The sequence below is a fragment of the Leiobunum rupestre genome, chromosome 6, assembly GCF_980474605.1.
Source record: "Leiobunum rupestre chromosome 6, qqLeiRupe1.1.hap1, whole genome shotgun sequence".
Lineage (NCBI taxonomy): Eukaryota > Metazoa > Arthropoda > Arachnida > Opiliones > Sclerosomatidae > Leiobunum > Leiobunum rupestre.
This window is the reverse complement of record NC_143389.1, coordinates 2,124,715-2,151,644: the sequence shown is the minus strand read 5'-3', so window position 1 is coordinate 2,151,644 and position 26,930 is coordinate 2,124,715. Positions and strand designations below refer to the sequence as shown.

The 26,930-nt window shown below is 41.2% G+C and overlaps 32 non-coding genes across 32 annotated transcripts; 7 read left to right on the top strand and 25 right to left on the bottom strand.

The window, feature by feature from the left end:
- Positions 1 to 244: 244 nt before the first annotated feature.
- On the bottom strand, positions 245 to 317 carry TRNAA-AGC (transfer RNA alanine (anticodon AGC)). The gene has a single exon. It is a non-coding gene; the product is annotated as a tRNA-Ala (tRNA).
- Positions 318 to 518: 201 nt separating this feature from the next.
- On the bottom strand, positions 519 to 591 carry TRNAA-AGC (transfer RNA alanine (anticodon AGC)). Its single transcript has one exon. It is a non-coding gene; the product is annotated as a tRNA-Ala (tRNA).
- A 201-nt stretch (positions 592 to 792) lies between these two features.
- Positions 793 to 865, bottom strand: TRNAA-AGC (transfer RNA alanine (anticodon AGC)). Its single transcript has one exon. It is a non-coding gene; the product is annotated as a tRNA-Ala (tRNA).
- Positions 866 to 929: 64 nt separating this feature from the next.
- TRNAA-AGC (transfer RNA alanine (anticodon AGC)) lies at positions 930 to 1,001 on the bottom strand. Its single transcript has one exon. It is a non-coding gene; the product is annotated as a tRNA-Ala (tRNA).
- Positions 1,002 to 1,065: 64 nt separating this feature from the next.
- TRNAA-AGC (transfer RNA alanine (anticodon AGC)) lies at positions 1,066 to 1,138 on the bottom strand. Its single transcript has one exon. It is a non-coding gene; the product is annotated as a tRNA-Ala (tRNA).
- A 64-nt stretch (positions 1,139 to 1,202) lies between these two features.
- Positions 1,203 to 1,275, bottom strand: TRNAA-AGC (transfer RNA alanine (anticodon AGC)). Its single transcript has one exon. It is a non-coding gene; the product is annotated as a tRNA-Ala (tRNA).
- A 64-nt stretch (positions 1,276 to 1,339) lies between these two features.
- On the bottom strand, positions 1,340 to 1,412 carry TRNAA-AGC (transfer RNA alanine (anticodon AGC)). Its single transcript has one exon. It is a non-coding gene; the product is annotated as a tRNA-Ala (tRNA).
- Positions 1,413 to 1,476: 64 nt separating this feature from the next.
- Positions 1,477 to 1,549, bottom strand: TRNAA-AGC (transfer RNA alanine (anticodon AGC)). The gene has a single exon. It is a non-coding gene; the product is annotated as a tRNA-Ala (tRNA).
- Positions 1,550 to 1,613: 64 nt separating this feature from the next.
- TRNAA-AGC (transfer RNA alanine (anticodon AGC)) lies at positions 1,614 to 1,686 on the bottom strand. Its single transcript has one exon. It is a non-coding gene; the product is annotated as a tRNA-Ala (tRNA).
- A 64-nt stretch (positions 1,687 to 1,750) lies between these two features.
- Positions 1,751 to 1,823, bottom strand: TRNAA-AGC (transfer RNA alanine (anticodon AGC)). Its single transcript has one exon. It is a non-coding gene; the product is annotated as a tRNA-Ala (tRNA).
- A 64-nt stretch (positions 1,824 to 1,887) lies between these two features.
- TRNAA-AGC (transfer RNA alanine (anticodon AGC)) lies at positions 1,888 to 1,960 on the bottom strand. Its single transcript has one exon. It is a non-coding gene; the product is annotated as a tRNA-Ala (tRNA).
- Positions 1,961 to 2,024: 64 nt separating this feature from the next.
- Positions 2,025 to 2,097, bottom strand: TRNAA-AGC (transfer RNA alanine (anticodon AGC)). The gene has a single exon. It is a non-coding gene; the product is annotated as a tRNA-Ala (tRNA).
- A 64-nt stretch (positions 2,098 to 2,161) lies between these two features.
- On the bottom strand, positions 2,162 to 2,234 carry TRNAA-AGC (transfer RNA alanine (anticodon AGC)). Its single transcript has one exon. It is a non-coding gene; the product is annotated as a tRNA-Ala (tRNA).
- A 64-nt stretch (positions 2,235 to 2,298) lies between these two features.
- TRNAA-AGC (transfer RNA alanine (anticodon AGC)) lies at positions 2,299 to 2,371 on the bottom strand. Its single transcript has one exon. It is a non-coding gene; the product is annotated as a tRNA-Ala (tRNA).
- A 201-nt stretch (positions 2,372 to 2,572) lies between these two features.
- Positions 2,573 to 2,645, bottom strand: TRNAA-AGC (transfer RNA alanine (anticodon AGC)). The gene has a single exon. It is a non-coding gene; the product is annotated as a tRNA-Ala (tRNA).
- Positions 2,646 to 2,709: 64 nt separating this feature from the next.
- Positions 2,710 to 2,782, bottom strand: TRNAA-AGC (transfer RNA alanine (anticodon AGC)). Its single transcript has one exon. It is a non-coding gene; the product is annotated as a tRNA-Ala (tRNA).
- Positions 2,783 to 10,565: 7,783 nt separating this feature from the next.
- Positions 10,566 to 10,638, bottom strand: TRNAA-AGC (transfer RNA alanine (anticodon AGC)). The gene has a single exon. It is a non-coding gene; the product is annotated as a tRNA-Ala (tRNA).
- Positions 10,639 to 10,976: 338 nt separating this feature from the next.
- Positions 10,977 to 11,049, bottom strand: TRNAA-AGC (transfer RNA alanine (anticodon AGC)). Its single transcript has one exon. It is a non-coding gene; the product is annotated as a tRNA-Ala (tRNA).
- Positions 11,050 to 11,113: 64 nt separating this feature from the next.
- On the bottom strand, positions 11,114 to 11,186 carry TRNAA-AGC (transfer RNA alanine (anticodon AGC)). The gene has a single exon. It is a non-coding gene; the product is annotated as a tRNA-Ala (tRNA).
- Positions 11,187 to 22,321: 11,135 nt separating this feature from the next.
- Positions 22,322 to 22,394, bottom strand: TRNAA-AGC (transfer RNA alanine (anticodon AGC)). Its single transcript has one exon. It is a non-coding gene; the product is annotated as a tRNA-Ala (tRNA).
- A 64-nt stretch (positions 22,395 to 22,458) lies between these two features.
- Positions 22,459 to 22,531, bottom strand: TRNAA-AGC (transfer RNA alanine (anticodon AGC)). The gene has a single exon. It is a non-coding gene; the product is annotated as a tRNA-Ala (tRNA).
- A 64-nt stretch (positions 22,532 to 22,595) lies between these two features.
- TRNAA-AGC (transfer RNA alanine (anticodon AGC)) lies at positions 22,596 to 22,668 on the bottom strand. Its single transcript has one exon. It is a non-coding gene; the product is annotated as a tRNA-Ala (tRNA).
- A 64-nt stretch (positions 22,669 to 22,732) lies between these two features.
- On the bottom strand, positions 22,733 to 22,805 carry TRNAA-AGC (transfer RNA alanine (anticodon AGC)). The gene has a single exon. It is a non-coding gene; the product is annotated as a tRNA-Ala (tRNA).
- Positions 22,806 to 23,143: 338 nt separating this feature from the next.
- On the bottom strand, positions 23,144 to 23,216 carry TRNAA-AGC (transfer RNA alanine (anticodon AGC)). The gene has a single exon. It is a non-coding gene; the product is annotated as a tRNA-Ala (tRNA).
- A 64-nt stretch (positions 23,217 to 23,280) lies between these two features.
- Positions 23,281 to 23,353, bottom strand: TRNAA-AGC (transfer RNA alanine (anticodon AGC)). The gene has a single exon. It is a non-coding gene; the product is annotated as a tRNA-Ala (tRNA).
- An 804-nt stretch (positions 23,354 to 24,157) lies between these two features.
- TRNAA-AGC (transfer RNA alanine (anticodon AGC)) lies at positions 24,158 to 24,230 on the top strand. The gene has a single exon. It is a non-coding gene; the product is annotated as a tRNA-Ala (tRNA).
- Positions 24,231 to 25,096: 866 nt separating this feature from the next.
- On the top strand, positions 25,097 to 25,169 carry TRNAA-AGC (transfer RNA alanine (anticodon AGC)). Its single transcript has one exon. It is a non-coding gene; the product is annotated as a tRNA-Ala (tRNA).
- Positions 25,170 to 25,360: 191 nt separating this feature from the next.
- TRNAA-AGC (transfer RNA alanine (anticodon AGC)) lies at positions 25,361 to 25,433 on the top strand. Its single transcript has one exon. It is a non-coding gene; the product is annotated as a tRNA-Ala (tRNA).
- A 64-nt stretch (positions 25,434 to 25,497) lies between these two features.
- Positions 25,498 to 25,570, top strand: TRNAA-AGC (transfer RNA alanine (anticodon AGC)). Its single transcript has one exon. It is a non-coding gene; the product is annotated as a tRNA-Ala (tRNA).
- Positions 25,571 to 25,634: 64 nt separating this feature from the next.
- Positions 25,635 to 25,707, top strand: TRNAA-AGC (transfer RNA alanine (anticodon AGC)). Its single transcript has one exon. It is a non-coding gene; the product is annotated as a tRNA-Ala (tRNA).
- A 64-nt stretch (positions 25,708 to 25,771) lies between these two features.
- TRNAA-AGC (transfer RNA alanine (anticodon AGC)) lies at positions 25,772 to 25,844 on the top strand. The gene has a single exon. It is a non-coding gene; the product is annotated as a tRNA-Ala (tRNA).
- Positions 25,845 to 25,908: 64 nt separating this feature from the next.
- On the top strand, positions 25,909 to 25,981 carry TRNAA-AGC (transfer RNA alanine (anticodon AGC)). Its single transcript has one exon. It is a non-coding gene; the product is annotated as a tRNA-Ala (tRNA).
- The last annotated feature ends 949 nt before the right edge of the window (positions 25,982 to 26,930 follow it).

The following is a 26,930-nucleotide window of genomic DNA, read 5'->3' as shown; positions in this document are numbered from 1 at the left end:
ATTACAAAAACCATTCGGTCAAAAGAATAATCCCCTTACTGAAGGTAAAAAGATTCGCGCGGTACATCGCATTTTACCAGACGAAATTAAGATTTGTTAGACCACGCGTTAGGCGCCGGGCATAAATCCCGGTCCCTCTCGCATGCTAAGCGAGCGCTCTACCACCTGAGCTACGCCCCCTGTTTACCGTTCTAATTAAATGTTTATTCGAGTAAGTCCGCCGCTTCGAAAATTACGTTTACGTTGGAGGCGCCGGGCATCGATCCCGGTTCCTCTCGCATGCTAAGCGAGCGCTCTACCATCTGAGCTACGCCCCCTGTTTACCGTTCTAATTAAATGTTTATTCGAGTAAGTCCGCCGCTTCGAAAATTACGTTTACGTTGGAGGCGCCGGGCATCGATCCCGGTCCCTCTCGCATGCTTAGCGAGCGCTCTACCATCTGAGCTACGCCCCCTGTTTACCGTTTTAATTAAATGTTTATTCGAGTAAGTCCGCCGCTTCGAAAATTACGTTTACGTTGGAGGCGCCGGGCATCGATCCCGGTCCCTCTCGCATGCTAAGCGAGCGCTCTACCATCTGAGCTACACCCCCTGTTTACCGTTTTAATTAAATGTTTATTCGAGTAAGACCGCCGCTCCCAAAATTACGATAACGTTGGAGGCGCCGGGCATCGATCCCGGTCCCTCTCGCATGCTAAGCGAGCGCACTACCATCTGAGCTACGCCCCCTGTTTACCGTTCTAATTAAATGTTTATTCGAGTAAGTCCGCCGCTTCGAAAATTACGTTTACGTTGGAGGCGCCGGGCATCGATCCCGGTCCCTCTCGCATGCTAAGCGAGCGCTCTACCATCTGAGCTACGCCCCCTGTTTACCGTTTTAATTAAATGTTTATTCGAGTAAGTTCGCCGCTTCGAAAATTACGTTTACGTTGGAGGCGCCGGGATCGATCCCGGTCCCTCTCGCATGCTAAGCGAGCGCTCTACCATCTGAGCTACGCCCCCTGTTTACCGTTTTAATTAAATGTTTATTCGAGTAAGTTCGCCGCTTCGAAAATTACGTTTACGTTGGAGGCGCCGGGCATCGATCCCGGTCCCTCTCGCATGCTAAGCGAGCGCTCTACCATCTGAGCTACGCCCCCTGTTTACCGTTTTAATTAAATGTTTATTCGAGTAAGACCGCCGCTCCGAAAATTACGTTTACGTTGGAGGCGCCGGGCATCGATCCCGGTCCCTCTCGCATGCTAAGCGAGCGCTCTACCATCTGAGCTACGCCCCCTGTTTACCGTTTTAATTAAATGTTTATTCGAGTAAGTTCGCCGCTTCGAAAATTACGTTTACGTTGGAGGCGCCGGGCATCGATCCCGGTCCCTCTCGCATGCTAAGCGAGCGCTCTACCATCTGAGCTACGCCCCCTGTTTACCGTTTTAATTAAATGTTTATTCGAGTAAGACCGCCGCTCCGAAAATTACGTTTACGTTGGAGGCGCCGGGCATCGATCCCGGTCCCTCTCGCATGCTAAGCGAGCGCTCTACCATCTGAGCTACACCCCCTGTTTACCGTTTTAATTAAATGTTTATTCGAGTAAGACCGCCGCTCCCAAAATTACGTTTACGTTGGAGGCGCCGGGCATCGATCCCGGTCCCTCTCGCATGCTAAGCGAGCGCTCTACCATCTGAGCTACACCCCCTGTTTACCGTTTTAATTAAATGTTTATTCGAGTAAGACCGCCGCTCCCAAAATTACGATTACGTTGGAGGCGCCGGGCATCGATCCCGGTCCCTCTCGCATGCTAAGCGAGCGCTCTACCATCTGAGCTACGCCCCCTGTTTACCGTTTTAATTAAATGTTTATTCGAGTAAGTTCGCCGCTCCGAAAATTACGTTTACGTTGGAGGCGCCGGGCATCGATCCCGGTCCCTCTCGCATGCTAAGCGAGCGCTCTACCATCTGAGCTACGCCCCCTGTTTACCGTTTTAATTAAATGTTTATTCGAGTAAGACCGCCGCTCCGAAAATTACGTTTACGTTGGAGGCGCCGGGCATCGATCCCGGTCCCTCTCGCATGCTAAGCGAGCGCTCTACCATCTGAGCTACGCCCCCTGTTTACCGTTTTAATTAAATGTTTATTCGAGTAAGACCGCCGCTCCGAAAATTACGTTTACGTTGGAGGCGCCGGGCATCGATCCCGGTCCCTCTCGCATGCTAAGCGAGCGCTCTACCATCTGAGCTACGCCCCCTGTTTACCGTTTTAATTAAATGTTTATTCGAGTAAGACCGCCGCTCCGAAAATTACGTTTACGTTGGAGGCGCCGGGCATCGATCCCGGTCCCTCTCGCATGCTAAGCGAGCGCTCTACCATCTGAGCTACGCCCCCTGTTTACCGTTTTAATTAAATGTTTATTCGAGTAAGACCGCCGCTTCGAAAATTACGTTTACGTTGGAGGCGCCGGGCATCGATCCCGGTCCCTCTCGCATGCTAAGCGAGCGCACTACCATCTGAGCTACGCCCCCTGTTTACCGTTCTAATTAAATGTTTATTCGAGTAAGTCCGCCGCTTCGAAAATTACGTTTACGTTGGAGACGCCGGGCATCGATCCCGGTCCCTCTCGCATGCTAAGCGAGCGCTCTACCATCTGAGCTACGCCCCCTGTTTACCGTTGTAATTAAATGTTTATTCGAGTAAGACCGCCGCTCCGAAAATTACGTTTACGTTGGAGGCGCCGGGCATCGATCCCGGTCCCTCTCGCATGCTAAGCGAGCGCTCTACCATCTGAGCTACGCCCCCTGTTTACCGTTTTAATTAAATGTTTATTCGAGTAAGACCGCCGCTCCGAAAATTACGTTTACGTTGGAGGCGCCGGGCATCGAGCGCTTTTTTTTTTTTTAATAAAATCTTTATTCACATGTCTAAAACAATACAATACAAATATAACAATTTTATGTGATCATAGCGGGTACGAAAATAAAAGAGGAAATGTCTCTATTGTTAAAAAATAAATAATTTCGACATTGATAATGATAAATATCGCAATTACCGAAAAACTATATTTAATAGATTATTCATGATAACGTCAGACGGAATATCCATATTTAGTTTTCTTTGCTTATTCCGACATTCTCTTTTTAATATTGCGCGGACTTTTTTTAGAAATATGACATCCTGAAATACGGTTTCATTAAAGGAACATTGACAACGATACATCCAAATTTCTCGTTTAAAAATTGCACTTAATAAATTGACAACTTTCCAAAAAATAACAGGTTTTTTTAAATCAGTAGTTATCTCGCCAAAAATTATAAAAGAGTTTCGAGTTTTTGTAGGACCACCGAATAAGTCCCGGGAAAGGTCCAAGACGGCACAGAACAACCAAGTCCACCATTGCGACACCACGGGACACTCCACGAAAAGATGTTCTACAGTTTCGGAGCCGGTTTGACAAAAGGGACATCCAGAGTCCGGGACCACGAGACCGTGCACTAAACGTGACTTTACTGGAAAACCCTGATGGATCAGTCGAAGATTCATGGCAGAAAGGGAAGTGCCCAAAAAGTTGGAACGGACGAATTTCCAACGAACACGGCATAGAGGGCCACCGAAAAAGCGACGCCAACGCTCCTCGCCGCTGGACTCAGTAGATAAACCGGTCGCGAAAGTATCGTTAATAAACTTGACCGAAAGAGCGAATTTGATCGTTTCACCATTGTCATTTACAACCGATAACCCGAAATTAGGCGCGACAGGAAAACGGCGCGGTTTCTTCACACCCCGCGCAATCTTGGTTGCCCAGGCAGGAGGAATAGCAGCGATAAGTTCTTTATAGAGGTCCATCGTTTTGGACTGCGACATTCTGATTATCGAATCCTCGGTAGCATCGATGATCGCTTGCTGTGGTAAAAATCCTGGAACGTACTCGTAACACAAATCACGAATGGTCCGGAAACCAGCACGAGAAAAGTATTGACATTCGAGACGACCGAATCGCGACAAGCTCAATCGCGGATTCAGGAAGAGTGGTTCGTCCAAAAAGTCCAAGAGAGGGGGAAAAATCCATCCGCTGAGATGAGAATAATCATCCCAAGCGCGAAGCATTGAAACGTACCGATCGGGAAGACCGGCAGCACGACGCGAGTCAATAGTTAATCGGAAGACTTGAATGCCAAGTTGCAAATCGCCCCCATAGTGGTCAAGGATCGCTGAATAAAGGTCCCGATAGTAATCCGAAGTAGCGTCTTCAAACAGAGTAAGGATTTCGCGAACGCGAAAAGCTTTGACTTTTGTCGGGATATCCACGAGGCCGAAACCCCCCAAAAACGTTGGCCGAACGAGAGTGTCATACGCGACAAGGTGAGGACCGGTTCCCCAAATAAATGATAAAATGGCGGCTTGAAATTGGCTGAGCCAAAACCGAGAAATGTCGACCGCTTTTAAGATATGCCAAAGCGTAGACGCAGCCAAAACGTTAACCACTAAGACTTTCCCAATGATAGATAGAGGACGACCCTTCCAAGAACGCAAGACGCGACAAAACTTTCTGTACCGCTCTTCCCACTGAAGTTGAGGTAAATTAGCATAGTCATAGTCAATCCAAATGCCGAGAATCTTCAAAGGCGCACTTGAGATAGTTATACCACGCGAGACGAGAAGATCCCGACCGTGATAAAGACCAAGCCATTTCGCTTGACACTTCGCTGGGTTTAATTTAGCACCCGAAGCCTGACCAAAATCCGAAAGAATTTCGCATATCGGAGGGATAGCAGTCTCAGATGTAGATACGATAGTAGTGTCATCCATATGTTGAAAGAGTTTCGGCAAAAGCGAATGAGCAGAGAGACGGAGTGCCGGTATTGTGTCGTGGCGATTCACCGCGCTAAACAATGGTTCCGAAGTTAATATATACAGCAATGGGCTGAGAGGGCAACCTTGACGAACCGAGCGACCCAACGAGAACAGAGGAGTTAAATGACCGTTGATTTTGACACAGGCCTTGGAACCCGCGATAAAAGCTTGAATCCACCGGCAGAAGAAAGGGCCAAACCCCATCGAGGCTAATAATGCGAATAAAAACGGCCAAGACACCTGATCGAAAGCTTTCAAGAGGTCCAACTGTACGAGAATACCACCTTCCCCACGAATCCGCAGAAGCTCCGTTACATCCGACAAAGTCCTGGTAGTGAAAGAAATGTCCCGACCGCGAACCGCTCCCGTCTGAGTCGGTGACGTAATATTTGGTAACAGTCGAGCGAGGCGAAGCGCGAAAACCTTGGATAAAATTTTATAGTCCGTGTTTAACAATGTAATAGGACGCCAATTTTTTAAAAGCGACAAGTCACCAGCTTTCGGCACAAGAACTATGAGACCAACTTTCATACTGGGAGGAATGTGCCCATGGTCGCGGATAGTTTGAACCATACCGAGATATTCGTTTTTGATTAGAGGGAGAAAAAAGCGCCAAAACTCCACCGTTAAACCGTCAAGACCCGGACTCTTATTGTTCTTCATAGAACCCAAGGCGTGTTCGATTTCCCCTCAAGCAACCGGTTGCTCAAGGGCAGAGCTATCAACGGCATCAACACGGTTACGGACTAGGTCAGTAAAACGGCGACACTGTTCCTCGCAGATAGGCTCGTTGGTATAAAGGGCATTGTAAAACTCGAATATTTCGTTACGGATAAGAACCCCGTCACGTAACACCTCACCAGAGCTAGAAACCAAACGACCATTGACTTAATGCCCTGGCGGTGGGTCTCCAAACGCAAAAAATAACGCGTAGGTCTCTCTCCCAATTCTTGAAAGTCTGCCTTCGCGCGAAGAACCTGGCCCCGAATTACCCCAGCATCGAAATCCGCAAGCAACTGCTTCGCTTCTAACAATTTCGACAGGCAGCTCGGATCATTGGCGAAACGCGCCACGAGACCCGAAATCCGCTCTATCAGAGCAGACCGCGAATTCCGTAACTTCTGAGCGCGAACTTTACCATAGAAGATAGCGTAGTCCTTGATAGTGACTTTAAGGTTCTCGTACCAGCTAAATATGTTCTCGCGGTACTCTATAGTGTCGCGACTCCGATTAACAATACGCTGGATGCCGTTGCGAAAGCGATCCTTTTCCAGTAAAATAGAATTAAATGCCCAAACCCCAGGCCCGCGTTGAACACCACTAGGATCAAAAACAAGAGACACGGCTTTATGATCGGAAAAAGAGATGGGCGAAATAAGACATCGTGAACAATTATGGGCATCCGTAGGGCGGGTAAATATATAATCAATACGTGACAGTACAAAGTTCCCGTACACGAAACCCGAACGCGTGTAATCAAAGTGATCTTGGTGACACGCCCGCCAGGGATCATGAAGATCCAGTCCCACAGACCACAATTTAAGTGACGAAGGCTGACAAACAGGGCGGGCCTTCGAAGCAGGGCGGCGATCGAGATTATAGCTTAAAACATCGTTAAAATCGCCCGCAATAATCGGACGAGGTAAAATAGAGCACCATAATTTCGCAGTAGACAAAAAGGCTGTTCGCGCCGATGCGTCATTCGGCGCGTAGATATTCGCAAAATCCAAAGGTAAATCGTCAACGAGCGCGGAGACAGATAAAAAACGCCCGCAACCACTACGAAAAACCCGCGAAGGAATAATGCCAAGGCCGGCACGGAAACATGTCGCTACGCCGCAAAAAGTGGTAACTGGATCATTATCCCAAAAAACACGCCCACGAAAAAGTCCCGAAAAACTCCTACGTACTCATTCGTCCAATGGGTCTCCTGTAGGAAAACCACGTCGTACGCGCCTATTAAAACAAGAAGTTCCCTCATCTTGTCAAGGTTCCGAAGACCGTTGACGTTAACTGTTACGATTCTTAGCGGCATGATGCGAGGTGGGGATGGGGGTAACAACACTGGGAAGCGACTTCGATGCGGGAGTGTCCGAAGAATGAGTCTTCGGATCCTTGGAAACTACATTCGACTTCTTAGGTGGAGGTTGTCGTTTTTCAGCGTCCGACCCACTAGTAAAAGGCAGGACTCGTTTACCCGAGTCCTTCACGCTAAGAGCTACTTCATTTTTCTCCACGTCGTCACCACCCTTGGCGGCACCGGTATCATTAGGCATATGTACATCCTGAACATTATGATCTTTAGAGCGATAATTACCGAGAATTCCGGAACTGGCTTCATCGTCAGTCTCCCTCGACTCAATAATCGTAGACCGAGTGGGGCAGACCCGAGCCATATGGCCCTGCTTCTTACATCGAAAACAAATAAAAGATGGGCATTCCTTGTAGAGGTGGCTGGATGAAAGACACCCATTACAAACTTTACTCTGGGAGTTATGACGAACTCGGTAAAAAGTCTCCCGACCAAGAACGTCCTTTATTTTTAAGCCGTACGGTAAGGAACTAACGCATTCGGCAAGACGAACCTTGACCGACCGGAGACCAAAATAAACACCTTCGTCATTTTTACGCCAAAGTATTTCCCCTTTAATCTCGCATAATAAGCTCTCCAATTTTTCTTTAACAGCCTCATCACTCACAAATTCTGGTAAGCCAAAGATATTAACAATGACTGTCTTCCTCGCAATCCCAGACACATCAAAACGCTTGTCGCCCACCTGAAGATCAGCATCCAGACAAAGATCGGCGTCATCCTGGCGAAAGAAGGTGACGTAATAGCCACCGTCCGTAGCAACAACCGACGAAACCGAATTAGGCCCGTAATCCAAAATACATGCCGTCAATATTTCCTGCTTCGAAACTTCTTTCGGCCGTATTCTGCATGACCCCGCAAGTAAGAAGGGAAACGCCTACTTGCTTCGGCCCTACCATTCGACGAGAGGTCACTGATTTCTCTCTTCTTCCCCTCTTGCTTGGCCAATTGAAGGGCTGCAGCGACGTCACTAGTGGGACATGACTCTTGATGACCCCTGTTCCGGAATTAACGTTAAAACGCCCCCCTACTCCAAAATTAAGCGTACAGTGTCATCTAGTGTTATTTTATTGAAGAAAATTTGCAATACCATCTATTTTTCATTTTTTATTCCAAACTTTTGTAATGCCATCTTCTTACAAACCAAAAAGTAATAGCCCTAAAACAATGCCATCTATTTTAAATTTCATTAACTTTAGAAAAACATCTTTTAGAAAAATAACAATAATTAAAAATAGCCTTTCATCAGAAATACATGCATTTCTGCTTCCATGGTAATCTAGTTTGAAATTAAAACAGAAAAAATACTTATTTTACAATATTTTTATTACATATTCAGCTTTAGTGTACAATTTATTGAATAAAATTTATATAAAACTACAGCCAACTTTGACCACTCAGTTGCGCGGGAAAAACGGAAGAAGAATTTCGTGAAGTTACCAACAAGTGACGAATATTCTTAAGTTCGTTTACTTTATGGAATTATATTCTAGCAAGAATTATGAACCTGTACGCCATATAAAATTATGCACCTATAAGCCATATCGAAATAGGAACCTGTAGGAGTAGCGAACTAGTGATTGTATTATCAGTAGTTACTTAGTGGCTGGAGCTCTTTTCCAAGAGCCAAATGTAGGTGGTGGTGATAATTATACTATTTATGTTGCTATAATTGGCTGTATTCAAATAGGGAAGGCTCTTAAATCCACTTATGGAAATAACTGCTCACCCATTCGCCATCCCTACAGGCTTTTCTCCCAATCACAAAAATAAATAGAGATTTTTAGTATTGTTTGGAAAATGTGTAGAAATTTGTGTAATAAATATTTGACTCAGTTCGGTTTTGTGAAATATTTTCGTAAGCACTAAGCATTTGTTTAAAAATGGGTGATGAAGACCCTTCATATACTGCGGAGGAAGTGGAAGCCTCTATTCCCCATCTTAAGGAACAAAAATGTGAAAAGCTTCAGCGGCATAAAAGCAGTGCTCATAACTATAAGCAGAATGGGAAACAGTTGCACTCGTGGTTAATCAGCTTTGCTAGACCCCAAAATTTCCTCATCTGATTTTACAACAGTGGAACAACCTAAAATCTGATGCAATAAATAACAATACTGGTGGCGAATAATATCCAGACATACTTAAAAATGAACCACTTAAAAGAAAACACTTGTACATATTATTGCATAATTGTCGTACGGAGGAGTACCTGGTAGTATTTACATCCGAATAGGGGCTTTCTGTGAAAAATCTGCAATATATAAAGAGTGGTAATGATGCGAGGAGATAATTGTTAATTGTTACATTGAGCCTTTTCAATCTGACTGCATCCAGAGAGAATGAGACATTCGGAAGATAAATGAAGCTTCTGGAGTAGGGAAAAATTTTTAAGTAAAAAGCAATTGTGATAAAATAAATATTACCTTTAAGTATAATGCTAATGAATTAACTGAGTTTAGTGCTCTTGATTGAAAAACATTCTTGCCAATTGTAACAGGACGGGGGAAATTTTTCAAAGTTCGGAAAATTATGCAAGAGACAGCAGGATAAAATTATATTCCATCGACACATCGGCCCTAACATCAAATGAAAAATCATAACAGTAAATATCATTCGTGTTGACGTATATTTAAGCCCCAGCCCTTGTGGGTTAGGACACTAAGCCAACGTGCAAAGATTTCAGCAAAATATGCATGCGAATGTGTATTATTGATGTGCGCAGAGTTCATTCGGTAGTATGCATCTGCAAATAAATATATTTGTATTTCCAAATTAATAATTTAATCATAATTTACAAAGACTATTGTACAATTGGCTCTTCAATTTTATAATTTTGAACCGGAAAGCCGCATGTGTTGATGAGAGTTACTGAACGTAGCCCAGTTTCGTGGTTATTAGACAAAACACGTTGAAAAGAGCCTTATCTGTAAAAAATAACGCCAATTAAAACCTTTGTTAAACGATTGTAACGTACATATTAAATACCTGCTTCTCCAATAATGCTCTTAGCTCAACATTCTCAATTCCATGCTACCTTCGTTATAAATTTCTACTTCTTCCGCTAAGCCTATCGCTTCAATTCCCACGACAGCAGCAATAACTCCCCTTGCAGTTGCGGCAAACTTCACTTTACAAATAATATTAAAAATGTGGGAAAATTTTCACGGGAAGTTGGGAATTCTAAACAAGAAATACGTCACACTAAAGCAGCCCTTCAATTGGCCAAGCAAGAGGGGAAAGAAGAGGGAAATCAGAGAGCTCTCGTCGAATGGTAGGGCCGAAGCAAGTAGGCGTTTCCCTTCTTACTTGCGGGGTCATGCAGAATGTAGCCCTTTAACTTCACACTCCACAAAAACGGAGCGCTTTAAAATATCCATCCTGGATTTCAGAAGAAAACCCAGGAGGGCACGAAAAACGAAAAATAAACTGCGCGAATTAGTAAATTTTAAATTAAACAAACAAAATGTTAGAGAAAGAACCGAAACTAAGGCTTAGCGAGAAGACGAGGAGAGCAAAGAAAAACGAACCGCACTCTCCAAAAAACCAAACGCGAATCGCATCTGAGCTACGCCCCCTGTTTACCGTTTTAATTAAATGTTTATTCGAGTAAGACCGCCGCTCCGAAAATTACGTTTACGTTGGAGACGCCGGGCATCGATCCCGGTCCCTCTCGCATGCTAAGCGAGCGCTCTACCGTCTGAGCTACGCCCCCTGTTTACCGTTGTAATTAAATGTTTATTCGAGTAAAACCGCCGCTCCGAAAATTACGTTTACGTTGGAGGCGCCGGGCATGGATACCGGTCCCTCTCGCATGCTAAGCGAGCGCTCTACCGTCTGAGCTACGCCCCCTGTATACCGTTTTAATTAAATGTTTATTCGAGTAAGACCGCCGCTCCGAAAATTACGTTTACGTTGGAGGCGCCGGGCATGGATACCGGTCCCTCTCGCATGCTAAGCGAGCGCTCTACCGTCTGAGCTACGCCCCCTGGTTACCGTTTTAATTAAATGTTTATTCGAGTAAGACCGCCGCTCCGAAAATTACGTTTACGTTGGAGGCGCCGGGCATCGATCCCGGTCCCTCTCGCATGCTAAGCGAGCGCTCTACCGTCTGAGCTACGCCCCCGGTTTACCGTTTTAATTAAATGTTTATTCGAGTAAGACCGCCGCTCCGAAAATTACGTTTACGTTGGAGGCGCCGGGCATCGATCCCGGTCCCTCTCGCATGCTAAGCGAGCGCTCTACCGTCTGAGCTACGCCCCCTGTTTACCGTTTTAATTAAATGTTTATTCGAGTAAGACCGCCGCTCCGAAAATTACGTTTACGTTGGAGGCGCCGGGCATCGATCCCGCCCAGGTAGCAAAAAGACGTTTAAATCTGATTGAAATTTCGTTATTTCCGTTGAAATAACGTTTTCGGTATTTTTTCAACGTTTCAAAAACGGCGAAAAAGAGTATTTTCCACACGAAAATATTTTCATACAAAAAAAACGAATCAGTGACGTTTACAATACGAGTTATTAGTAACGTTTTTGTGCGGTAGCAATTGATACGTTTTATAAGCGATGAAATGGGGTGTTCTGAATACGATATTATTTTCGTACCAAAATTATCGATTTTGCGACGTTTAAAAAACGAGCTAATAGTAACGTTTTTGTGGGGTAGAAATTGACACGTTTTTCAAACGATGAAATATGGCGTTCTGGACACGATGTTATTTTCGTACAAACACTCGCGATTTTGCGACGTTTAAAAAACGAGCTAATAGTAACGTTTTTGTGGGGTAGAAATTGACACGTTTTTCAAACGATGATATATGGCGTTCTGGACACGATGTTATTTTCGTACAAACACTCGCGATTTTGCGACGTTTAAAAAACGAGCTAATAGTAACGTTTTTTTTAGGTAGAAATTGGTACGTTTTTCAAACGATGACATATGGTGTTATGAACTTGATATTATTTTCGTACAAAAATTAACGATTGTGTGACGTTTAAAAAACGAGCTAATAGTAACGTTTTAGTATGGTAGAAATTGACACGTTTTTCAAACGATAATAAATGGTGTTCTGAACACACTATTATTTTCGTATAAACAACTCGATTTTACAACGCTTAAAAAACGAGTTACTATATTGATGTGTTTGTAACTTTATTAAACTGATGAAAATATAGTATTCGCATGATATCGAAATAAAGATTAGTAAGATCACTGTTGTGAGTCGTAGTAATATTTCTTTTTGAAACAACCGGTCGTATATAGTAAATTATATCGATTTTCAGTGTAAATAAAAACAAATAAAAGGGGGAAAGTATAATCACTCAATTTATTTCGCCATTCACCATTAACACCACCAAAATTCAAATAGCAAAATAGCTATTGTAAGACTCCGCCAAATTGCCGAAAAATATCATTTAAAACAATATTTTTGATGCAACTATATATTAAGAAATGTACGTAACTTCAATATAAAATCGTAAAAAAACTCTTTATTAATTCTTACTAGACTTTTCTATAAAAGATTCGTACGTGTCTCAACTGTTTTTTCAACGTCACACTCGGTCAATTTCTCAAAACAATATTATGAAGTTACCGGTACTTTTATATTGCAACACTTTTAATTAAAAGTACCATAATTTATATGGTTGTACTATAGTTAATTACCCTTTCTACAATATTTCGGTCAGAAAAATCTGGCAACGCTGTTTATGGCCTTCAAGACGGACGGGAAAGTAGAGTCTTTATGTGATGTGTTACGGCGGGAAATTTTGCGGCGTAAACTAGAATTTCCGCACTTAAAATAGGGTAAAAAATTTAACAGTGGAGTGGAAACACTGGTCTTACCCCTAGTACTACAAAAATCAGAATACTGCGAAACATTCCACGAGGACCACGATTTTCAAAAAATCCACGAGGGAGTAAAAATTTTTGGATGGTGATAAACGGTAAGTTTTATTTGATTAATTTATTTTTCCTTCTTAATTCTTATAATCTGAAAGTTATAATTCAAATATATATTTGTTATTGATGGTTTAGGTCAAAGCCTAACTATAATTAGACCTAACCTTCTGTGATATACACAAAGTTAACCGTCGAGTGGAGTCCTACTTCTACAGAATACAGCGGAACATTCCACGATTTTCTAAAAATCCACGAGGGAATACCGATTTTGGAGCGTGATAAACGGTAAGTTTAAACAGTTTAATTTATTTTTCCTTCTTAATTCGTATAATCTTAAGCTTAAAACGATAATTATAATAAATATTGGTTATGGATGGCATGTGTTTAGGTCAAGGCTATAAAAGTAGGACTAACATTTTTCGAACCAACATCAGGCCAATTTGACTCATATTTCTCAACTGAAATGCTCACTGATTTTATAATTTATTGCTATGGTATTATTCCGTTGAATTCAGCCTTTAAAAACAGTTGGGTATATTTTTACTTTGTGCTATCCCTACTGGTTTTCCTGTTTACTGAAGTGTTTTTTTTGGCTAGTAACCCTAAGTAATATATACAGGAAAGCCGCAACTGCTGACCAAATTGAAAGTTTATTTCAGAGATTAGAAAAATATTTGATGAAACCCTAACTTATATTTAGTTAATTTAAATTTTGAAAGCCAAATTGCTGACTAATTTAGAAGTTTCTTTCAGAGATTAAAAACAAATTTGATAAAATGTTTCTGCGTGTTGAGACTTTGAGGCTGCCCTTTTCTTTAAAAATCAACGAAGCTGAGAAGCTTTTTCTTAGTAATAACCTTAACTAATATATTTAGATAATTTATATCTTGAAAGCCCAACTGCTGACCAATTTAGAAGTTTCTTTCAGAGATTAAAAACAAATTTGGTAAAATGTTTCTGCGTGTTGATACTTTGAGGCTGCCCTTTTCTTTAAAAATCAACGAAGCTGAGAAGCTTTTTTAAGTAATAACCTTAACTAATATATTTAGATAATTTATATCTTGAAAGCCCAACTGCTGACCAATTTAGAAGTTTCTTTCAGAGAATAAAAACAAATTTGGTAAAATGTTTCTGCGTGTTGAGACTTTAAGGCTGCCCTTTTCTTTAAAAATCAACGAAGCTGAGAAGCTTTTTTAAGTAATAACCTTAACTAATATATTTAGATAATTTATATCTTGAAAGCCCAACTGCTGACCAATTTAGAAGTTTCTTTCAGAGATTAAAAACAAATTTGGTAAAATGTTTCTGCGTGTTGATACTTTGAGGCTGCCCTTTTCTTTAAAAATCAACGAAGCTGAGAAGCTTTTTTAAGTAATAACCTTAACTAATATATTTAGATAATTTATATCTTGAAAGCCCAACTGCTGACCAATTTAGAAGTTTCTTTCAGAGAATAAAAACAAATTTGGTAAAATGTTTCTGCGTGTTGAGACTTTGAGGCTGCCCTTTTCTTTAAAAATCAACGAAGCTGAGAAGCTTTTTTAAGTAATAACCTTAACTAATATATTTAGATAATTTATATCTTGAAAGCCCAACTGCTGACCAATTTAGAAGTTTTTTTCAGAGATTAAAAACAAATTTGATAAAATGTTTCTGCGTGTTGAGACTTTGAGGCTGCCCTTTTCTTTAAAAATCAACGAAGCTGAGAAGCTTTTTCTTAGTAATAACCTTAACTAATATATTTAGATAATTTATATCTTGAAAGCCCAACTGCTGACCAATTTAGAAGTTTCTTTCAGAGATTAAAAACAAATTTGGTAAAATGTTTCTGCGTGTTGATACTTTGAGGCTGCCCTTTTCTTTAAAAATCAACGAAGCTGAGAAGCTTTTTTAAGTAATAACCTTAACTAATATATTTAGATAATTTATATCTTGAAAGCCCAACTGCTGACCAATTTAGAAGTTTCTTTCAGAGAATAAAAACAAATTTGGTAAAATGTTTCTGCGTGTTGAGACTTTGAGGCTGCCCTTTTCTTTAAAAATCAACGAAGCTGAGAAGCTTTTTTAAGTAATAACCTTAACTAATATATTTAGATAATTTATATCTTGAAAGCCCAACTGCTGACCAATTTAGAAGTTTCTTTCAGAGATTAAAAACAAATTTGGTAAAATGTTTCTGCGTGTTGATACTTTGAGGCTGCCCTTTTCTTTAAAAATCAACGAAGCTGAGAAGCTTTTTTAAGTAATAACCTTAACTAATATATTTAGATAATTTATATCTTGAAAGCCCAACTGCTGACCAATTTAGAAGTTTCTTTCAGAGAATAAAAACAAATTTGGTAAAATGTTTCTGCGTGTTGAGACTTTGAGGCTGCCCTTTTCTTTAAAAATCAACGAAGCTGAGAAGCTTTTTTAAGTAATAACCTTAACTAATATATTTAGATAATTTATATCTTGAAAGCCCAACTGCTGACCAATTTAGAAGTTTTTTTCAGAGATTAAAAACAAATTTGATAAAATGTTTCTGCGTGTTGAGACTTTGAGGCTGCCCTTTTCTTTAAAAATCAACGAAGCTGAGAAGCTTTTTCTTAGTAATAACCTTAACTAATATATTTAGATAATTTATATCTTGAAAGCCCAACTGCTGACCAATTTAGAAGTTTCTTTCAGAGATTAAAAACAAATTTGGTAAAATGTTTCTGCGTGTTGATACTTTGAGGCTGCCCTTTTCTTTAAAAATCAACGAAGCTGAGAAGCTTTTTTAAGTAATAACCTTAACTAATATATTTAGATAATTTATATCTTGAAAGCCCAACTGCTGACCAATTTAGAAGTTTCTTTCAGAGAATAAAAACAAATTTGGTAAAATGTTTCTGCGTGTTGAGACTTTGAGGCTGCCCTTTTCTTTAAAAATCAACGAAGCTGAGAAGCTTTTTTAAGTAATAACCTTAACTAAGATATTTTAAATCTTGAAGGCCCAACTGCTGACCAATTTAGAAGTTTCTTTCAGAGATCAAAGATTTTTTGGTAAAATGTTTCTGCGTGTTAAAGACTTTGAGGCTGCCCTTCTTTAAAAATCAAGCTGAGAAGCTTTTTCTAGTAATAACCCTAACTAATATATTTAGATAACTAACCTGATGTTCACCCTGAATTCAGTTTGAATTGAAACAGGAATTCCTTAAAGTTTGTGTACAAAAAAGAGATGTACACCTTATCTAAACGTCAAAGAATAAGAAACGTTTCAAAAGCTGTACAGCAGCATTTGCGTGAATTAAAGGAAAATGAACAAAGTGACGACAACGAAGAAAACAGTGATTTTATCCTTAATGAACCAGTTCACAGTGACTTCAACAGTGAAAACTCCTGTCACGATTTCAATGAGAGCTCCGACGATGAATGTGGGGAAAACAATGCTATTAATAGTTCAATTACATTTGATAAATTTAACTCGGATAGTGAGGATAGTTTTTGTTGTGATGATGATGGTAACATTGATAATTTGTTTGAAAACTTAAAAGAGTGGTCTTTGGATTTTAAAATAAGTCATGAAGCTATAAATGGGCTTCTCAGAATTTTAAAACCTCATATAACCATTCTTCCTCTTGATTCGAGAACTCTCCTTAGTTCAAATAGTCAGAAAGCTGTTAAAGTTGACCAGCTCGATAATGGTGAATATTACCACGTGGGTTTAACTGATGGCCTTACTAACAAACTAAAGAGTGGAGTTAATAGAGATATTATTTTATTGAACGTATCTTTTAATATTGATGGAATACCTGTTCATAAAAGCACTAACGGTCAGTTCTGGCCAATATTGGCCCGTAGTTTAGATCTCGTTGACAGTAAGCCATTTGTGGTCGGTATTTTCTATGGGAATTCAAAACCAAAACCTCTTGGGGTGTATTTACAAAAGTTTATAGCTGAAGCAGCTATTCTCACAAGAGAAGGTTTAACCTTGAATGGTTTTTCATATGATATAAAGTTAGGGCCTTTCGTTTGTGATGCTCCCGCAAAAGAATATTTAAAAGGTATAAAAAATCATAGTGGATATAACTCATGCGATTATTGTGTAGACAAGGGAAGCTACTTCGATAAAGTAATTTTAAACAATTTCAATGCGCCTCTTCGCACTAACGAGAACTTTCGAAACAGATCTCACGAAGAAAATCATTTACCAAATGTTTTTTCTCCGTTTTTACAACTACCTATTAACATGATCTCAGACTTCCCTATCGATTACATGCATCTCGTTTGTTTGGGCTGTACCCGACGAATTATTTCAAGTTTAATGAAACCCAAGTCTACGATGAAACAAAAACCTGCTTTTATAGAACAGTTGTCCGCTAAAATGTTAAATGTTTCGAAAAATACACCCGTTGAATTTTCTCGCAAACCAAGAAGTTTTTCGGAGCTAGATATATGGAAGGCCACTGAGTTTCGTCAGTTTATACTATACACTGGATTTGTTATATTTAGGGGAATATTACCAAATAATTTTGTCGATCATTTCCAATTGTTTCATTGTGCTATTTACATTTTAACTGGGGAAAACCCTACCAATGAAATGTTTGGTTATGCTGAAAATCTTCTTAGAAGTTTTGTTTGTAGTGCCAAACAGATTTATGGGAAAGGATTTTATGTCTACAATGTACATAACTTAATACATTTAGCTGGGAGTGTTAGAAAATTTGGTTGTCTCGATAAGTTTTCTGCCTTCTCATTTGAATCTTATCTAGGTGAAATTAAAAACCTGGTGCGCAGTCCAAACCGACCTTTACAACAAGTAGTTAATAGACTAACAGAACTAAAAACATTTAGAAAAGAAAGTGCTTGTTAAAATTACCTAAATAATTTTGAGACAAAATATTAACATAATGATGGACCGATTCTCGAATTTTTAAATGGTATACAATTTAAGAAATTGATAGTAAGGGGTTTTACCCTAACATTGAAACCTGGCAATAACTGTTGCAAAATTAAGGATGGGAAAGTCATTCAAATTTGCAATATAGTGAAATTTAACTCTAGAGTATATATAATTGGAAGTATTATAAAAGCGTTTCTGATGTGTACACATACCCTATGAAATCAAGCTTGTTAGGTATCGAAAAACTTTCAAACTTATCCAGCTTAAAAGCATGGCCAGCTGATCAATTTTTAAAAAAATGCTACTTTATGCCAGACTCTGTAACATCTGGCATTTCAGTGCCACTTTTGCATGACAATTAAAAATTCGATATTTTATTGTTAAGACCTCGTAGCTACTTTACTCAATCCCTATATATTTTATTGGTATTTCCTATTTTAACATAATTAAAATTTATTTCATTCTGCTTTCAGAACCTTTAATGCTATAGTTATAGTTTTAACTTATAATTGAAACCTTTCTTAGGTTGTCAACTATGTATATGGTCGTAGAATTTACTGAAAAGTCTTCTACCGGAGAACCAGAATGTGCGGTTATTAACAGAGTATGGTTCAATGAACCCAAAAAGCTTTGTTATTGGCCCCCTTATAAAACCAATTCAAGAATCATTAAAGCCTGTTTAATATCTGAAGAACCATGCGATAATTGGAGGAAGTATGGAATAAATTCTGTATTATATGAAACTGGTAAGAAATTTCAGATTAATATTATTTTTATCCAGTTTGATAATGAGAAATCTAACTTTTAGATGATTTTAAAATTGCTGAACGAAAGGCACTTGAAAGTGAAAGTAAATCTGATGTAGGAACCGAATCTGAAAGCTGCAACGAGTCCAAGATAGGTGCACATGAGAAAAGAAAGCGCCAGCATGTCCATCGCGAGGAGATCCTTCCAGACACTAGTGATGAAGATATGTTTATGTATAAATATATATTCGTAAATATATTGGTTTTTTGTTATAGAAGAGTCAGACCCAACACCCAAGAAAATAGCAGAATTTGTTTTACCTAAAGTGCCTCTGTGTCCTGCCAAAAGTAAACTATTAACTCACATTATTTAAATATTTGTAACTGTATTGCATATGTTTTTAGGTCCTTCTAAATTGACTGGCAAAACAAGTTCATCGAAAGTTATCCCTATGCGAAAGGAATTATCTCCAATGAAAGGCAAGCTACATTTTGGAGAAAATATTTATTTAAAATTTAACTTCTTGTATAATTGAAGCCTTTTTTGTAATAGAGAGACGAGAGAGCTTTACTACAAAATCATCACACATGGCCTCTGGAAAGGACGCACATGGTTGTAGTAAGAGTTATATTATGAAATTATTTTGCTAAATTCTTTATATCTGAATTTTTTTATTTAGTGAACGCAAATGTATTACACAATGTATTAAAGGAAGCCATTAATGAGAAAATTATGGGGAAGTTTATAATGGAACTAGAAAAGGTTAAGGACCAAGTGGATGCAAACGGAAGAGCATTAAATAAGTTATTAGTTGAGAAATCTCCGCAGAGCACCAAGCTTGATATAGATCATTTGAATCTTCCTGTTGATTCTTGTGAATCTTTGGATTGCGTGGAAAATTTTCTTGATGAGAAAACCAACCAACTGATTTTGGTAAACCTGTTCAAATTATTTTCTCCCAGAACTAAAATTTATCAAAATTATATTGCTGCAACAGTATTTAGTAACCCCAATTTTTCATTCTGCTTATAGGTTTCTTTTCTTGGTGGTCTCGGAGGAAGAACAGTTGGAGATACAACACAACGTATTCTAAGCGCTTTAATGAGTGATAAAGTTGCGCAACATTACAATTGGGCTGGGCATAAGAAATTAGCATTCAAAAAATTAAAATCGAAAGACTTAGTGATAAGTACGCATACGAACCTTTGTTAGTGAAAAATTATTGACAAACATTTATTCTTTATAGGCTCAGTTAGGTCAAATTTTGAATTTAAAAAGGTTCCGGAATCTATTGTTGAAGATTTTATAAAGGATTGGCTAAAACAATCTTCCACACGTATTTCCAAAAAACAGAAGGCAATTATTTCTCCATTGTCTACAAAACCATCAGAATCTGAACCAGATCTCGCAAATAATACTTCTGATTGAGTTTAACTTTAGTGATGGAATCGATCTTTTTTTTGTACCTGACAATGCTATATTTAATGCACGTTTTTAACGAAATAAAAACGTTTTTTTAACATAATTTTCGTACCATTTTTGTCTTTTTTAAACGTTTAATATGCTTAGAAAATAACGATTATTTAGGGTTTTTTCATGGTCATGAAAACGTCGATATAGCATTTGCCTTTCGTTTTCCTTACGATTTCTGACCAGGAAAAAAACCAAATATCAACGTTTTGAAACGAATCTAAAACGGTTTTAAATCTATATATTGACATTTAAATAGTAAACCTTTAACGTATTGGTAACCACATTTCAATATGATAAAAACCGAATTTCGACATGTTTTCCACGCAATTTCGACGTTTCTGAGGTGTTTCTGTCACTTAAAATACACAATAATTAAACGTAGTTTTAACGTCCCAGAAACGTCCGAAAAAACATTATTTTTGGTGACATACTCAACTGAATGAAAACGTTTTCGAAAACATTATTTCGACATTCCTAAAACACGTTATTATAACGGGTTTTTGCTACCTGGGCTAGGAGACCAACGCCGTTTTTTATATAAAATCTTTATTCACATGTCTAAAACGATACAATACAAATATAACATTTTTATGTGATCATAGCGGGTACGAAAATAAAAGAGGAAATGTCTCCATTGTTAAAAAATAAATAATTTCGACATTATTATAATGATAAATATTGCAATTACCTAAAAACTATATTTAATAGATTATTCATAATTACGTCAGACGGAATTTCCATATTTAGTTTTCTTTGCTTATTCCGACATTCTCTTTTTAATATTGCGTGGACTTTTTTAGAAATATGACATCCTGAAATACAGTTTCATTAAAGGAACATTGACAACGATACATCCAAATTTTCCCGTTTAAAAATTGCACTTAATAAATTTACAACTTTCTAAAAAATAACAGTTTTTTTTAAATCAGTAGTTATCTTTCCAAAAATTATAAAAGAGAATAAATATAGTGTATCTAACCCTATGCATTAAAATACTGAATAAAGTAAAATCAAACCACTTTTGCATAGTAAAATATAAAAGAACATTTTATTTAAAATGCTGGTCACGACTAGTTTCGCTTACCGTTCGGTAGCATCATCAGGTGTGTGAGTGAAAGCGAAACTCGGTTAAAATTTCCAATTTGTGGACTCCGTAGATAAACCGGTCGCGAAAGTATCGTACATAAACTTGACCGAAAGAGCGAATTTGATCATTTCACCATTGGCAGTTACAACCGATAACCCGAAATTAGGCGCGACAGGAAAACGGCGCGGTTTCATCACACCCCGCGCAATCTTGGTTGCCCAGGCAGGAGGAATAGCAGCGATAAGTTCTTTATAGACGTCCATCGTTTTGGATTGCGACATTCTGATTATCGAATCCTCGGTAGCATCGATGATCGCTTGCTGTGGTAAAAAACCTGGAACGTACTCGTAACACAAATCACGAATGGTCCGGAAACCAGCACGAGAAAAGGATTGACATTCGAGACGACCGAATCGTGACAAGCTCAATCGCGGATTCAGGAAGAGTGGTTCGTCCAAAAAATCCGAGAGAGGGGGAAAAATCCATCCGCTGAGATGAGAATAATCATCCCAAGCGCGAAGCATTGAAACGTACCGATCGGGAAGACCGGCAGCACGACGCGAGTCAATAGTTAATCGGAAGACTTGAATGCCAAGTTCCAAATCGCCCCCATAGTGGTCAAGGATCGCTGAATAAAGGTCCCGATAGTAATCCGAAGTAGCGTCTTCAAACAGAGTAAGGATTTCGCGAACGCGAAAAGCTTTGACTTTTGTCGGGATATCCACGAGGCCGAAACCCCCCAAAAACGTTGGCCGAACGAGAGTGTCATACGCGACAAGGTGAGGACCGGTTCCCCAAATAAATGATAAAATGGCGGCTTGAAATTGGCTGAGCCAAAACCGAGAAATGTCGACGGCTTTCAAGATATGCCAAAGCGTAGACGCAGCCAAAACGTTAACCACTAAGACTTTCCTCATGATAGATAGAGGACGACCCTTCCAAGAACATAAGACGCGACAAAACTTTCTGTACCGCTCTTCCCACTGAAGTTGAGGTAAATTGGCATAGTCAAAGTCAATCCAAATGCCAAGAATCTTCAAAGGCGCACTTGAGATAGTTATACCACGCGAGACGAGAAGATCCCGACCGTGATAATGACCAAGCCATTTCGCTTGACACTTCGCTGGGTTTAATTTAGCACCCGAAACCCGACCAAAATCCGAAAGAATTTCGCATATCGGAGGGATAGCAGTCTCAGATGTAGATACGATAGTAGTGTCATCCATATGTTGAAAGAGTTTCGGCAAAAGCTACGCCCCCTGTTTACCATAGTAATTAAATGTTTAGTCGAGTAAGACCGCCGTTCCGAAAATCTCGTTTACATTGGAGGCGCCGGGCATCGATCCCGGTACCTCTCGCATGCTAAGCGAGCGCTCTACCATCTGAGCTACGCCCCCTGTTTACTATAGTAATTAAATGTTTAGTCGAGTAAGACCGCCGTTCCGAAAATCTCGTTTACATTGGAGGCGCCGGGCATCGATCCCGGTACCTCTCGCATGCTAAGCGAGCGCTCTACCATCTGAGCTACGCCCCCTGTTTACTATAGTAATTAAATGTTTAGTCGAGTAAGACAGCCGTTCCGAAAATTTCGTTTACATTGGAGGCGCCGGGCATCGATCCCGGTACCTCTCGCATGCTAAGCGAGCGCTCTACCATCTGAGCTACGCCCCCTGTTTACTATAGTAATTAAATGTTTAGTCGAGTAAGACAGCCGTTCCGAAAATTTTGTTTACATTGGAGGCGCCGGGCATCGATCCCGGTACCTCTCGCATGCTAAGCGAGCGCTCTACCATCTGAGCTACGCCCCCTGTTTACTATAGTAATTAAATGTTTAGTCGAGTAAGACAGCCGTTCCGAAAATCTCGTTTACATTGGAGGCGCCGGGCACCGATCCCGGTACCTCTCGCATGCTAAGCGAGCGCTCTACCATCTGAGCTACGCCCCCTGTTTACTATAGTAATTAAATGTTTAGTCGAGTAAGACAGCCGTTCCGAAAATCTCGTTTACATTGGAGGCGCCGGGCACCGATCCCGGTACCTCTCGCATGCTAAGCGAGCGCTCTACCATCTGAGCTACGCCCCCTGTTTACTATAGTAATTAAATGTTTAGTCGAGTAAGACAGCCGTTCCGAAAATCTCGTTTACATTGGAGGCGCCGGGCATCGATCCCGGTACCTCTCGCATGCTAAGCGAGCGCTCTACCATCTGAGCTACGCCCCCTGTTTACCATATAAATTAAATGTTTAGTTGAGTAAGACCGCCGTTCCTTAAATTTCGTTTACATTGGAGGCGCCGGGCATCGATCCCGTTACCTCTCGCATGCTAAGCGAGCGCTCTACCATCTGAGCTACGCCCCCTTTTTACCATAGTAATTAAATGTTTAGTCGAGTAAGACCACCGGGATCGATGCCCGGCGCCTCCAATGTAAACGATATTTTCGGAACGGTGGTCTTACTCGACTAAACATTAAATTACTATGGTAAACAGGGGTCGTAGGTCAGATGGTAGAGCGCTCGCTTAGCATGCGAGAGGTACCGGGATCGATGCCCGGCGCCTCCAATGTAAACGAAATTTTCGAAACGGCGGTCTTACTCGACTAAACATTTAATTACTATGGTAAACAGGGGGCGTAGCTCAGATGGTAGAGCGCTCGCTTAGCATTTGAGAGGTACCGGGATCGATGCCAATGTAAACGAAATTTTCGGAACGGCTGTCTTACTCGACTAAACATTTAATTACTATGGTAACCAGGGGGCGTAGCTTAGATGGTAGAGCGTTCGCTAAGCATGCGAGAGGTACCGGGATCGATGTCCGGCGCCTCCAATGTAAACGAAATTTTCGGAACGGTGGTCTTACTCGACTAAACATTTAATTACTATGGTAAACAGGGGGCGTAGCTCAGATGGTAGAGCGCTCGCTTAGCATGCCAGAGGTAACGGGATCGATGTCCGGCGCCTCCAATGTAAACGAAATTTTCGGAACGGTGGTCTTACTCGACTAAACATTTAATTACTATGGTAAACAGGGGGCGTAGCTCAGATGGTAGAGCGCTCGCTTAGCATGCCAGAGGTAACGGGATCGATGCCCGGCGCCTCCAATGTAAACGAAATTTTCAGAACGGCGGTCTTACTCGACTAAACATTTAATTACTATGGTAAACAGGGGGCGTAGCTCAGATGGTAGAGCGCTCGCTTAGCATGCGAGAGGTACCGGGATCGATGCCCGGCGCCTCCAATGTAAACGAAATTTTCGGAACGGCGGTCTTACTCGACTAAACATTTAATTACTATGGTAAACAGGTGGCGTAGCTCAGATGGTAGAGCGTTCGCTAAACATGCGAGAGGTACCGGGATCGATGCCCGGCGCCTCCAATGTAAACGAAATTTTCAGAACGGCGGTCTTACTCGACTAAACATTAAATTACTATGGTAAACAGGGGTCGTAGGTCAGATGGTAGAGCGCTCGCTTAGCATGCGAGAGGTACCGGGATCGATGCCCGGCGCCTCCAATGTGAACGAAATTTTCGAAACGGCGGTCTTACTCGACTAAACATTTAATTACTATGGTAAACAGGGGGCGTAGCTCAGATGGTAGAGCGCTCGCTTAGCATGCCAGAGGTACCGGGATCGATGCCATTGTAAACGAAATTTTCGGAACGGCGGTCTTACTCGACTAAACATTTAATTACTATGGTAAACAGGGGGCGTAGCTCAGATGGTAGAGCGCTCGCTTAGCATGCGAGAGGTACCGGGATCGATGCCATTGTAAACGAAATTTTCGGAACGGCTGTCTTACTCGACTAAACATTTAATTACTATGGTAACCAGGGGGCGTAGCTTAGATGGTAGAGCGTTCGCTAAGCATGCGAGAGGTACCGGGATCGATGTCCGGCGCCTCCAATGTAAACGAAATTTTCGGAACGGTGGTCTTACTCGACTAAACATTTAATTACTATGGTAAACAGGGGGCGTAGCTCAGATGGTAGAGCGCTCGCTTAGCATGCCAGAGGTAACGGGATCGATGCCCGGCGCCTCCAATGTAAACGAAATTTTCAGAACGGCGGTCTTACTCGACTAAACATTTAATTACTATGGTAAACAGGGGGCGTAGCTCAGATGGTAGAGCGCTCGCTTAGCATGCGAGACGTACCGGGATCGATGCCCGGCGCCTCCAATGTAAACGAAATTTTCGGAACGGCGGTCTTACTCGACTAAACATTTAATAACTATGTTAAACAGGGGGCGTAGCTCAGATGGTAGAGCGCTCGCTTAGTATGCGAGAGGTACCGGGATCGATGCCAATGTAAACGAAATTTTCGGAACGGCTGTCTTACTCGACTAAACATTTAATTACTATGTTAAACAGGGGGCGTAGCTCAGATGGTAGAGCGCTCGCTTAGCATGCGAGAGGTAACGGGATCGATGCCCGGCGCCTCCAATGTAAACGAAATTTTCGGAACGGCGGTCTTAATCGACTAAACATTTAATTACTATGGTAAACAGGGGGCGTAGCTCAGATGGTAGAGCGCTCGCTTAGCATGCGAGAGGTACCGGGATCGATGCCCGGCGCCTCCAATGTAAACGAAATTTTCGGAACGGCGGTCTTACTCGACTAAACATTTAATAACTATGTTAAACAGGGGGCGTAGCTCAGATGGTAGAGCGCTCGCTTAGCATGCGAGAGGTACCGGGATCGATGCCCGGCGCCTCCAATGTAAACAAAATTTTCGGAACGGCGGTCTTACTCGACTAAACATTTAATAACTATGTTAAACAGGGGGCGTAGCTCAGATGGTAGAGCGCTCGCTTAGCATGCGAGAGGTACCGGGATCGATGCCCGGCGCCTCCAATGTAAACGAAATTTTCGAAACGGCGGTCTTACTCGACTAAACATTTAATTACTATGTTAAACAGGGGGCGTAGCTCAGATGGTAGAGCGCTCGCTTAGCATGCGAGAGGTACCGGGATCGATGCCCGGCGCCTCCAATGTAAACGAAATTTTCGGAACGGTGGTCTTACTCGACTAAACATTAAATTACTATGGTAATCAGGGGTCGTAGGTCAGATGGTAGAGCGCTCGCTTAGCATGCGAGAGGTACCGGGATCGATGCCCGGCGCCTCCAATGTAAACGAAATTTTCGGAACGGCGGTCTTACTCGACTAAACATTTAATTACTATGGTAAACAGGTGGCGTAGCTCAGATGGTAGAGCGTTCGCTAAACATGCGAGAGGTACCGGGATCGATGCCCGGCGCCTCCAATGTAAACGAAATTTTCAGAACGGCGGTCTTACTCGACTAAACATTAAATTACTATGGTAAACAGGGGTCGTAGGTCAGATGGTAGAGCGCTCGCTTAGCATGCGAGAGGTACCGGGATCGATGCCCGGCGCCTCCAATGTGAACGAAATTTTCGAAACGGCGGTCTTACTCGACTAAACATTTAATTACTATGGTAAACAGGGGGCGTAGCTCATATGGTAGAGCGCTCGCTTAGCATGCCAGAGGTAACGGGGTCGATGCCCGGCGCCTCCAATGTAAACGAAATTTTCAGAACGGCGGTCTTACTCGACTAAACATTTAATTACTATGGTAAACAGGGGGCGTAGCTCAGATGGTAGAGCGCTCGCTTAGCATGCCAGAGGTACCGGGATCGATGCCATTGTAAACGAAATTTTCGGAACGGCGGTCTTACTCGACTAAACATTTAATTACTATGGTAAACAGGGGGCGTAGCTCAGATGGTAGAGCGCTCGCTTAGCATGCGAGAGGTACCGGGATCGATGCCATTGTAAACGAAATTTTCGGAACGGCTGTCTTACTCGACTAAACATTTAATTACTATGGTAACCAGGGGGCGTAGCTTAGATGGTAGAGCGTTCGCTAAGCATGCGAGAGGTACCGGGATCGATGTCCGGCGCCTCCAATGTAAACGA